Raw genomic sequence first — 12246 nt, forward strand, 5'->3', positions numbered from 1 at the left:
TCTCCTGATAAAGAGAGAGACTTTAGTGAGTTCAGGATGTCACCGAAGGGCGAGTGCTGAAAGATGTCCGCTGCGGTGAACTCCATTATCGGCGCCCAATCGGATTCGATCGGTAGGGCGTGGGGGGTTCGGAGTCCGGAGAGGAATCCGGATCCTCGGAGTCACGGGTCACACAGAACGCGGGGTGGACGTTCGGCTCGATCGCCTTTGAGATCGTAGCCCCTGAGGTGACGTCCAGCCGCTCATCCTCAATTGGCGCAATAGGCTTCGGATTAAGGGTAGGAACCGGTGCATGTGCGGCCTCCAGGGCACTGTTCGGCAGCAGAGCAAGATCATGCCTCTCAAAGCAGTGAGGCGCGCTTGGCTGTGGCTCGAATCCGTCGAAGATCAAATCCCCGCGGATGTCTGCCGTGTAGTTTAAGCTTCCAAACCTGACCTGATGGCCAGGGGCGTAGCTTTCGATCTGCTCTAGGTGGCCAAGCAAATTGGCCCGCAGTGCGAAGCCGCCGAAGACGAAGATCTGTCCGGGGAGAAAAGTCTCACCCTAGACCGCATCCTCGCTGATGATCAAAGGAGCCATTGGGCCTAAAAGTGACGACACAGAGGAACTCTCGATGAAATCACCAATGTCGGTGTCAAAACCGGCGGATCTCGGGTAGGGGGTCCCGAACTGTGCATCTAGGCGGATGGTAACAGGAGACAAGGGACACGATGTTTTTACCCAGGTTCAGGCCCTCTCGATGGAGGTAAAACCCTACTTCTGCTTGATTAATATTGATGATATGGGTAGTACAAGAGTAGATCTACCACGAGATCCAGGAGGCTAAACCCTAGAAGCTAGCCTCTGGTATGATTGTTGTATGATGAAGTTGTCCTACGGACTAGAACCCTCCGGTTTATATAGACACCAGATAGGGTTAGGGTTACACAGAGTCGGTTACAATGGTAGGAGATCTTGAATATCCGCATCGCCAAGCTTGCCTTCCACGCCAATGAAAGTCCCATCCGGACACGGGACGAAGTCTTCAATCTTGTATCTTCATAGTCCTGGAGTTCGGCTGAAGGTATAGTCCGGCTACCCGAACACCCCCTAATCCAGGACTCCCTCACTCCTCCAGCAATGCCCAACATTGGTTTTACCATTCGCCACCTAGCCTTTTCTTTCCCTTGGGTTCTGCAGACTCGAGGGTCATCATTAATTTAACCCCCCCCCCCCCCGGGCCAGTGCTCCTCTGAGTGTTGGTCCAAACTAGAGCCCTATGCAGCGCCCCCTCGGGGACACTCGAGGTTTTGTTTTAGTTGTATGGAGTGCTCATCTGAGTGTGCCCTGAGAACGAGATATGTGCAGCTCCTATCGGGATTTGTCGGCACATTCGGGCGGTGTTGCTGGACTTGTTTTACCATTGTCAAGGATGTCTTGTAACCTGGATTCCGAGTCTGATCGGAATGTCTTGGGAGAAGGAATATCCTTCGTTGACCGTGAGAGCTTGTGATGGGCTAAGTTGGGATACCCCAGCAGGGATTTGAACTTTCGAAAGCCGTGCCCGCGGTTATGGGCAGATGGGAATTTGTTAATGTCCAGTTGTAGAAAACCTGAAGTTGATCTTAATTAAAATGCATCAAGCATGTGTGTAACCATGATGGTCTCTTCTCGGCGGAGTCCGGGAAGTGAACACGATGTTGGAGTAATGCTTGACATAGGTTGTTCTTGGATCACTTCTTGATCATAGTTGTTCGATCGTGCTTTGCCTTCTCTTCTCACTCTGTTTTGCATATGTTAGCCACCATACATGCTAGTCGCTTGCTGCAGCTCCACCTCATACCTTTTCCCTACCTATAAGCATAAATAGTCTTGATCGCGTGGGTGTGAGATTGCCGAGTCCCCATGACTCACAGATACTTGCAAAACCAGTTTGTAGGTGCCGATGAAACCGTGCAGGTGACGCAGCTGAGCTCGGGAGGAGCTTTGTGAAGATCTTGTCCTTTATGTTGTCCCGTTTCTAGTTGATTGGTAGTGGAGCCCGGTTGGGAAGATCAGGGATCTGTGTAGCATTTGGGGTAGTCTTCTTTCATTTTGGTTCTGTAGTCGGACCTTGATTGTATCTGGAAGATGTAATGCTTTATTCATGTATTGTGTGAAGTGGCGATTGTAAGCCAACTATGTATATCTTTCCCTTATGTATTACATGGGTTGTGTGAAGATTACCTCACTTGCGACATTGCTTTCAATGCGGTTATGTCTCTAAGTCGTGCTTCGACACGTGGGAGATATAGCCGCATCGAGGGTGTTACAGTAACTTTGCACGATAAACATGGGGGCGTGGAGTAGTGGGCGCAGTAAATCCCACAACTGCCCCCTTGACTTCGTAGTCCACTAAGCTATAAGTTGGGGGAGGAGGGGAGACGGCGGAGCACGCGCGTCCCACCTCCCCACTGCTGCTTCTTCTTCTTCTCTCTCTCCGCCACACCTCAAGCTACGTCGAGCGCTACGGCAGTCTGCTCATGATGAGCTCTTCCTCCGCCATCACGCCCCCTATGGCGCATTCCGGCACCTAGGATGGTTCGGAGGTTCATGATGACCACGTCGATTTCCTCCGCAAGACGCGTCGGTTGCCCGGCGAGGACCTCGTGAGGGTTCGCCTCGCACGAAGGGGAGAGATCTTGCCGGCACCGCAGGAGGGCTAGCAGGTCGTCTTCCGCTCGCACTGCCTGTGCGGCCTGGGCCTGCCGGCGAGCAACTTCTTTCGCTTCTTCCTTGAGTTCAACAGACTCCAGCCTCACCACCTCACCCCCAACACGGTGGTGTTGCTATCCGCCTTCGTCACCCTGTGCGAGGGCTTCATCGGCGTTCTCCCCACCATGGAGCTCTAGGGGAGTTCTTCTACTCCAAGCTCGGCACCCAAGCCGCTGGCGTGCCGGCTCAGTGCGGCGCGTTCATCGCCGTGCGGAGGTCGAGGGTCGACAACCCATTTCCCTCCATCAAGCTGATCAAGTCGGTGAAGATGTGGCAGCGGTCGTACTTCTACGTGAAGAACATCTCTGCAGAGGGCGACTAGATCAACCTGCCGGCCTTCATAGCCGGCCCGCCGGCTGGGAGGCAACCCAACTAGTCGTACCGGGCCCGGACGTTGACGCCTGCGGGAGCCGGTGCCGTTGCGCGGCTTCGAGTACTGGCGCAGTCGGAGGGCCTGACCGGGCCGGACTTGCTGGCCGCCTTCATGGGCCGCCGAATGCTCCCTCTTCAAATTCGCCCCCACCTGATCTACCAGATGAGCAGGCACCGGGACCCGAGCCGAATGTGCACCAAGGAGATGCCTCACGAGGAGGTAGCCTACATGGTGAACTACCTTGTGAGCTGCGACCTCAACGAAGAGTGGCAGTTCGGCAAGGAGCCGTATTCGCGTGTCGCCCCTCCGCCTCCGGTGAGTCGTTTTCTTTTTCTCTTTCTCTCTGACTTCTTCGTTGCCGAGTCCTTTTTGCCCGACCTGACCAGCCAACTTTGGTCAGAACCCCCTCCTCCAGCCAACAGCCGGCACCACAGGGCCGGACCGCGAATTCCTCCCCGACCGGGCGGAGAATGATGTTGATGACCCCGACCTGGGGGCGGTGGCCCTGGAGGATGACGCAGAGGGAGGAGGTGGCGCAGTGGGCGGCCCGAGACTTGGGGCCAGTCTCAAGGACTGGCCCGATGATGACGAGGAGGTCGTCCCACGCCACCAGCCAGGAGCCGGCCAATCGGGCGCGAGCTCGTCAGCTCCGCCGGACGCACAAGGCGGCGGCAAGAAGCGCAGGGCCAGGGCGAGCCTGTTAGGAAGCTGGCCGAAGAAGCCCAAGGGCTCAGCTGCGGCGACCAAGCGGGACGAGGCGGCCGCAAAGGCCAACCGCTTCCGCAAGGTGGTGAAGACGCCGCAGCTTATTTCAATGTAAGCACCACCTCCCCACGTATCTTTGTATTTGTTTATTGAGTTAGTCTGAAATTTCCTTACTTTGTTTTCCAGCTTTAGGGCACCTCTCTCTCTTGAGAAGTCGGCCGCCGGCTCCGTCGTGAAGTCGGCCGCCGGCTCCGTTGTGAAGTCGGCGGAGACCTCCTCCACCACCCGGCGGGTTGACCCCGCCGCCGACCTACGGGAGGCGACATAGCGGAACACGCAGGAGGCGCGTGAGGAGCAGGAAGCCGCCCGCCTGAAGAAGGCGGAAGCCGACAAGGCGGAGGCTGCAGCCCTGAAGAAGCTGGCAGAGCCCGAGGCCGCCGATGCGGAGAAGAATCATGCAGAGGAAGACGCACACCACCAGTCGGCGGTGTTTGTCATCCCCTTGAACTCCGCACCACCGCCACCGGAGTTCTCGGCGCAGAATGGGGAAGCCGGCGACGAGAACCCGGTCATGGAGAGGGACGCCGACGTCACCACTACGCCGGAGGTCGTTGTGCCGCCACCGCCACCCTCCGGAGGCGCGTCAGGCGGACAACCGGCGGATCCTCCAGTGCCGCCAATCGGAGGTGTGGCGGCGACGGGCCTGGCCCTCGAGGTCAGTACGCCGACGCGCCGCCGTCTCGTGAAGGCGGCCTCAGCGCCGCGTCCTCTGGATACCGGCGCTGCGAGCTCCTCGATCCCGAACACCGAGGTGTCGAGCGCCGCGCCCACCGGGTGGGTGCGGCGAGGTGGGACGGGCCCGTTGAACCGAGCGCTCTTGGATGTCCAAGCCAAGCTCTGGGCTGAGGGCGACGCCATCAAGGAGTGCACCAAGGCATACTTGGCGTCACGAACGGCCATCTGGGTACACATCCTTTATTTGCTTTGCTTCCTTGTTTCTTCTTTGTGGGGGCGCGCTAGCGCACCCAGTGGGTGTAGTCCCCGAGTTTCGGCCGACTGCTGAGCAGTCGGCTCGGAACTCTAATCGGCGAGTTCCAAGTACCAACATTTTTTTCTGAAATTTTGATGCAGGATTACCACAATCTTCGCGTGACCTCCTTCAACGCCAATGTTGAGGAGCTGGCCAAGCGGACCGCCGACTTGTCCGACAGCTGGAGTGAGTTTTCTTCTTTCTCTGCGGGGGCGCGCTGGCGCACCCGCGGGTTGTAGTCCCCGGGATTCGGGCCGACTGCTGAGTAGTCGGGCCGGATCTTCCTGGCAACCTTTCTTCTTTGCTGACAACTGACAACCCTCCCCCTCTTTTTTCAGAGGCCAACGCCGCCCTTCAGCAGCAGCTGGGCGAAGTCAAAACTACACTGCGCGTCAAGGAGGAGGAGTGCGGCCGGTTAACGAAGGAGCACGACCGGCTGGCTACGTAGCTGGCGGAGCAGAAGGAGCTGCTCCAGAGGGCCCAGAAGGAGGCGGAGGACAAGGAGACCGCCCTTCTCGCTAGATTTGCATCCGAGCGCTCCTCCTGGACTGACATGGAGGCGACACTGGTCTCCAGCTTCCAAGCAATCGAAGATCTTGTCGATGGTGAGCTTCCACTTGTTTCCTTTTCCGGGTTGCCGACTGCTAGTCGAGTCGGCCTTAAATTTTTTTACTTTGTTTCTTTGCTCTTCTTCCTTAGCAGACTTCTTCCCCGGCCATTCTGATGCCGCCAATCAAGCCATCGAGGCTGATCGTGAAGCACGGAGGGCGGACGGCGCACAGGTCGCCGCCGACGCCCCCTGAACTCTTAACGAGCAGATTCTAAGCATCGTGGCCAGTCTTCGGCCAGCCCACCGGATGCTGCGCCGGCTTCAACGCGTCGGCGCCCAGGCGATTGCCGCCCTGTGGCCGGTCATGCAGGCGCCACGCACCCCCAGTCGGATTGCCGCCCTGTGGCCGGTCATGCAGGCGCCTGGAAGGGTTCTGCAGCCTGAGTTGGAGCCCGCTGGGCCTTGGAATTCGCCAAGGCGTGGTATCCTGGGCTGAGTTTAGCCTAGTTAGCCACGTCCCGGCTAGAATCTCAGGCAGAGCTGGCAACGGTGGAGGACGATCTCCTCAGGTGCGCCGCATCGATCGCTGAGTACACCGACACCAGTGTCTTTGTCCCAGAGCGGGCTGAGAACGGCGAGGAGGCTCCGCCGGAGTGGTTCGGGCTGAACCCGAACACCGGTGGGGACTCGACGGAGGTGATCGACTCCAGTGGCGAAGAGGAAGGAGAGGAGGAGGAAGGAGACGAGGAGGAGGCGCCAGAGGTCGAGGCAGACAGCCAGACCCAGCCCGACCGTGCCTCCAGCAACGAGCCGCGCACAACCAAGCTAGCTGTCGCCAGGGGTGATCAGGCGGAGACCAACCAGCCGACTGCCCTGCCAACTGGCACCGCCGACCCCTCTGGTCCTCCGAGTCCGTCCGCGGCTTCCTAGGCTGCCACTTTATCTTTGTTTTTCCTACTTAGTAGTCTCAACGAACTTGTTATTTTGCATAATTCCACCCACTGGGTGTGGGTGTATCTTGAACTCCTATTTGATGATTCGGCCAAGGGCCTTTCTATGTAAATATTTATCCGCGTTCTATCTCTTCTTTCTTATTGATCTTTGGCTTTTTCCTTTGTTGCCTTCCCTTGGCTGCCGTTTGGCTAGTCGGACAGCCGCTCTGCGGACTGTCGCTAGATCAAATACATGGCTTCTTTGGGAAGCAAGTACTTAGCCATTTAGAGTTTTTAGCAAGTTAATTTAGAAAATGGCGAGCCGGCTGCTCGAGAGTCGGTTGCAAAAGGCTGGAAACCGGCTTAAGCTATGTGCATGCTTTGAGTCCTTAGCCATTTTTCATATGGACACCCATTCTACCTTACTCCTGCTTAACAGTCAGTCGCTCTGCGATCTGCGGCTTCTAACAGGAGATGGCTTGAGTGCCACACACTACTTGTCCGGCTGCAGGAAGTCATTTCATAGCTCAAGACGGCAAGTCCCTGGGCCGACTAGTCGAACCCAGTGCCAAGCGATAAAGAATAACATACTCATATGCATAACTCATTATCATATAGATAAAAGAAGGCAGTCCCCGAGATTGTCTCGAGGGGCCCGAAGTCTTCGTACTTTAATACAAAAAGGTAGCATGACACATACTCCATTAACTGTAAAATCTTCAAACGAGATTTGCATTCCATGGTCGCTCCGTCTCTTTGCCGGAGTCGTCCCTTTTGCGCGATCGGGGCTTCTGAGCGTCGATCAGGTAGTAGGAGTCATTGCCCAACACCTTGCTGACGATGAAGGGGCCTTCCCAAGGAGCTGAGAGATTGTGCTGGCCAGCTGTTCGCTGAATCAGCCGAAGCACAAGGTCTCCTTCTTGCAAAGATCGCGACTTGACCTTCTGATTGTAGTATCGGCGTAGGCTCTGCTGGTAGATGCTGGACCGGCTGAGTGCCAATAGTCGGCCCTCTTCCAGCAGATCGATGCCGTCTTCACGTGCTTCCTATACTTCCTCCTCGGTGTACATGGTGACTCGAGGGGAGTCAAACTCTATGTCCGTTGGGATGATGGCTTCGGCACCGTAGACGAGGAAGAAGGGCGTGAAGCCGGTTGACTTGTTTGGAGTCGTGCGCAGGCTCCAAAGGACGGCTGGCAACTCATCAAGACAGCAGCCTGCCGAGCGCTCCAGAGGCTCGACCAGCCAGGGCTTGATGCCGGACAGGATTAGGCCATTTGCCCGCTCTACTTGGCCATTGGACTGCAGATGGGCAACGGACGCTAAGTCCAGTCAGATGCCCTGCGTCACGCAGAAACGGGCCAAGGCACCCTTGGCAAAGTTTGTGCCATTATCGGTGATGATGCTATGCAGTATGCTGTACCGAATTGTGATGTCAGAGATGAAGGTCACAGCAGTCGGACCATTCAAACTCTTGATTGGCTTTGCTTTTATCCATTTGGTGAACTTGTCCACAGCAACAAGTAAATGAGTTAAACCACCTCGCGCCGTCTTGAATGGCTCGACCATGTCCAGGCCCCAAACAGCAAAGGGCCAGGCAATAGGAATAGTTTTGAGCGCCGAAGCCGGCTGATGAGGCTTAGAGCGGAACTTCTGGCACCCCTTGCATTTTTGGACTAGAGACTTTCCGTCTTCAAGAGCAGTCGGCCAGAAGAAACCATGGCGGAAAGCTTTGGCAATGAGTGCTCTTGAAGCCGTGTGATGGCCACGTTCGCCTTGATGGATGTCTTTTTGGATTGCCTGGCCTTGCTCTGGCTCCACACACCGCTGGTGAATACCAGTGATGCAGCACCTTACGAGCTCTCTATTGATGATGGTGTACGCTACCACCCGGCGTTGCACTTGTCGAGCCGAGATCTCATCGGCTTGCAGCTCTTTGTTCACCAAGAATTTGAGGATGGGTTGGGCCCATGAAGATGCTGCAATTTCTGCAACCGCCAAGACTGCGACTTGGACGAGGGTTGGTGGGCTGGGAGGTGTCGAGTTGGAGTCGGCAGCCGCTCGCTACGTCGATCGAGTCCCCGGGCAGATTGGTGCAGTCCCCGGGCCGGGTTCTGAAGTCTCCGGGCCGGGCTCCACAGTCCCCGGGCCGGGTGCGACTGCCACGATCTCTGCGCCGCTTGCCGGAATACTCACGCCGTCTGCAGGGGCTCTTGAGTCGGATCCGACTACTTCAGGAGCAGCCAACATGAAGATGGAATCTGACTCCGGTGATGGCTTGACGGATGGCTTGAGGAGGTGCTAAAGGGCGACACCAGACGGTATCGCCTGACGGGTGGAGCCGATTCGCGCCAGGGCGTCTGCTTGGTCGTTGTCATTTCTTGGTACATGGAGAAACTCACATCCCTCGAAATACCCACTGAGTTGCTGTACGAGGAAGCGGTAGCTTGCCATGTTTGTGTCCTTGGCGTCCCAATCGCCTGATGACTGCTGGACCACCAAGTTGGAGTCACCATAACATAGGATCCGGTGAATGCAGAGCTCTTTGGCTAGCCGGAGACCGAGAATGAGTGCCTCGTACTTGGCGATGTTGTTGGAGGCGGAAAAATGGATTTGCAGCACATACTTGAGCTTGTCGCCCTTGGGAGAGGTTAGGACGATGCCGGCTCCCAAGCCGGTACGCATCTTGGAGCCGTCGAAGTGCATTCGCCAATGGTTGGAGTCAGGTGCTGGTGGTAGATACTGGGTTTCGGCCCAGTCGACGAAGAAGTCGGCCAACGGTTGTGACTTGATGGCAGTGCGAGGTTGGTAGTAGATGGTGTAGGGGGCCAAATCTATGGCCCACTTGGCCACTCGTCCCGAAGCGTCTCGGCTGCCGATGATCTCGGCCAGAGGAGCCGTGCAGACCACAGTGATTGGATGTTCTTGGAAGTAAGGCTTCAATTTCTTGGCGGCAAAATGCACACCATAGCACATCTTCTGGTAGTGGGGTAGTTTTGCTTGGAGATCGACATTACTTCACTCAAATAATATACCGGTCTCTAAACTGGTAGTGCTTTGCCTTCCTCCTTGCGTTCTACTAGGATGATCGTGCTGACCACTCGGCTGGTGGCGGCGATCTAGAGGAGCATGGGCTCCTTAGGAGTCGGAGCAGCCAGAACAGGTGGAGTCGCCATCATCTTCTTTAGTTGGACAAATGCTTCATCCGCCTTGTGGTTCCACTCGAAAAAAGTGGTCTTCTTCATGAGTTGGTACAGGGGAAGGGCCTTCTCGCCCAGCCGACTGATGAACCGACTGACGGACGCCAAACATCTGGTGAATTTTTGTACGTTCAGTAGTCGGCTTGGTACCTCCATCCTTTCAATCGCCTTGATCTTCACAGGGTTGCATTCTATGCCGTTTCGGAGACCAGGAAACCAAGGAGTTGGCCGGCTGGTACTCCGAAGATGCATTTCTCCGGGTTGAGCTTGATCTGGAATCGGCGCAAGTTGTCGAAGGTGTCCTTGAGGTCTTCCAGCAGTGTTCCACGCTTCTCCGTTTTTACCACCACATCATCCATGTAGACGTGAGTATTTCTGCCGAGCTGCTTGAGGAGACACTTCTGCATGCATCGTTGGAAGGTGGCGCCTGCGTTCCTCAAGCCGAACATCATGGTTAGGTAGCAGAAAGCTCCAAACGGCGTGATGAAGGCAGTCTTCAGCCTGTTAGCTGGGTTTAACTTGATCTGGTGATATGCTGAATACGCATCCAAGAAACTCAATAGCTTGCCTCCGACTGTGGAGTCTATCACTTGGTCGATCCTTGGCAAGGCGAACGGGTCCTTGGGGCATGCTTTGTTGAGGCTGGTGTAGTCCATACACATTCACCACTGCTTGTTCTTCTTCAGTACCAAGACCGGGTTGGCCAGCCATTCCGGGAAGAATACTTCCATCATGAAGCCGGCTGCAACCAGCCGGGCTATCTCTTCTCCAACAACTCTCCTCTTCTTTTCTGACAAGCGGCGTAAAGGCTATCTGACTGGTTTGGCATCAGATCGGACGTGTAATTTGTTCTCGGCGAATTCCGTCGGGACACCTGGCATGTCCTCGGGGGACCATGCGAAGATGTCTCAATTCTCACGTAGGAAATCGACGAGCTCGCCTTCCTATTTGTTGTCGAGGTTGGCGCCTACGACAGCGTACCTCTCTGGGTGCTCTGGGTCCTAAGGTATCTTCTTTGTTTCCTTGGCCGGCTTGAACGAGCCCTTAGCTTCCGATTCTTTGGGATCAGGCGACATCTCTGGCTGCTTGCCTGCCATCGCCACAACTCGATCTAGCAGCCGCTTCTCAGCTGCGATCACGACGGACTCGGCCAACCGACTGCTCTCTGATGCGCAGGCGGACGACCTCTTGTAGTCGCCAGTTATGGTCAGAATCCCTTTGGAACTCGGCATCTTGATCTTGAGGTAGGCATAGTGGGGGGCGGCCATGAACTTGGCCAGGGCTGGTCGGCCAAGCAGTGCATGGTATGGGCTCTCTAGGTCCACCACCTCGAACCATATTGACTCACGGCAGAAATGATCCTTGTCTCTGAAGAGGACGTCGATCAAGATCTTGCCGATTGGCGAGCAGGAAAGGCCAGGGACTATGCCGTGGAACACCGTCCAGCTGGACTGCAGTTGCCTCTGCCTGATTCCCAACTTCTCCATGGTGGCTTTATACAAGATGTTGATGTTGCTGCCGCCATCTATCAGGACTCTGGAAAAATGAGCAGCTCGCTTATCCGTGGCAAAGGTGGCATCCAAAACCAAAGCATAGGAGTCGGGTCTAGGCATTACTTTGGGGTGGTCAGCTCGACTCCAGCTGATGGGCTTCTCAGACCAGTGCATGAACTCCGGTGTGTCAGAAGCTATTGTATTCACCTCCTGCTGCCACAGCCGTCTGCTACATCGATTGTCGGCCTCACTGGTGAACACGACGTATGCTCCCTGCTCTTCTAGGTACTCGTCCTGCACTGTGCCGATTGGTCTGACCGCCGGCTGCTTGGGCGGAGGGGGAGGCGGCTGCCCAGCAGGTGGGGTAGGCATAAGGCCATCTCCCTTGGCGATCCTGGTGAGCCAGTGGCATTTCCGAGTGGTGTGGTTGGACGGCTTCGCGCCACTATGGAACTTGTAGGGTCCATCCAGAGTCTGCTCATATGAGAAAGCCGACTGCCAGTTGGACTTGCTGCCCTTCTGACGTTTGGGCGGAGGCTGCCCTTCCGGCTGTTGATCTTCAACTGTTGCCAGCTGCCGACTGGTGGAAGTCAGCGGGGCGGGGGGGGGGGGGCTTTACGCTTGTGGTCGTTCTACTGTTGACGTCGACTAGTGTCTCCGGCTAGGGTTCGGGGAGCCTGAGGAGCCACCTTGCTGGTTGCGCTGACTTGAATCTCCGTCTTCATGGAGGAATCGGCCATGGCATATTTGTCTGCGATGATCAGCAGCTCGTCGAGGGTTTCTGGCTCATCGCAGAGAGGCCTGTGCTTGAGGAGGGTGCCCTCCTGGCATCCTGCAGTGAAGTACTCAATAGCCTGCAACTCGTGCACACCCGCGCAAGAGTTGCGGAGCTCGGCCCAGCGCGTGAGGTAGTCGTGAGTTGACTCGCTGGGGCCTTGCACGCACAAGGAGAGCTGGCGGGGTTTTGGAGGTTGCTTTGTACGTGCTGGTGAAGTTGCGGGCGAAGGCGTCGGTGAAGTCGACCCAACTGTTGATGCTGTGGAGTCTTAAGCTGTTCAGCCACGTCCGGGTCGTGCCCTGGAGCATGAGTGGAACGTACTTCACAGCAACACGCTTGTTGCCGTTTGCTATGCTGACAGCCGTGGAGTAGTCGACCAGCCAGTCCTCCGGCTTCCCGGAGCCGTTGTACTTGTGTGTGTCTTTGGGGAGCGCGAACCCTTTGGGGAAGGG

This window comes from Triticum aestivum, chromosome 2A (genome assembly GCF_018294505.1).
Source record: "Triticum aestivum cultivar Chinese Spring chromosome 2A, IWGSC CS RefSeq v2.1, whole genome shotgun sequence".
NCBI lineage: Eukaryota > Viridiplantae > Streptophyta > Magnoliopsida > Poales > Poaceae > Triticum > Triticum aestivum.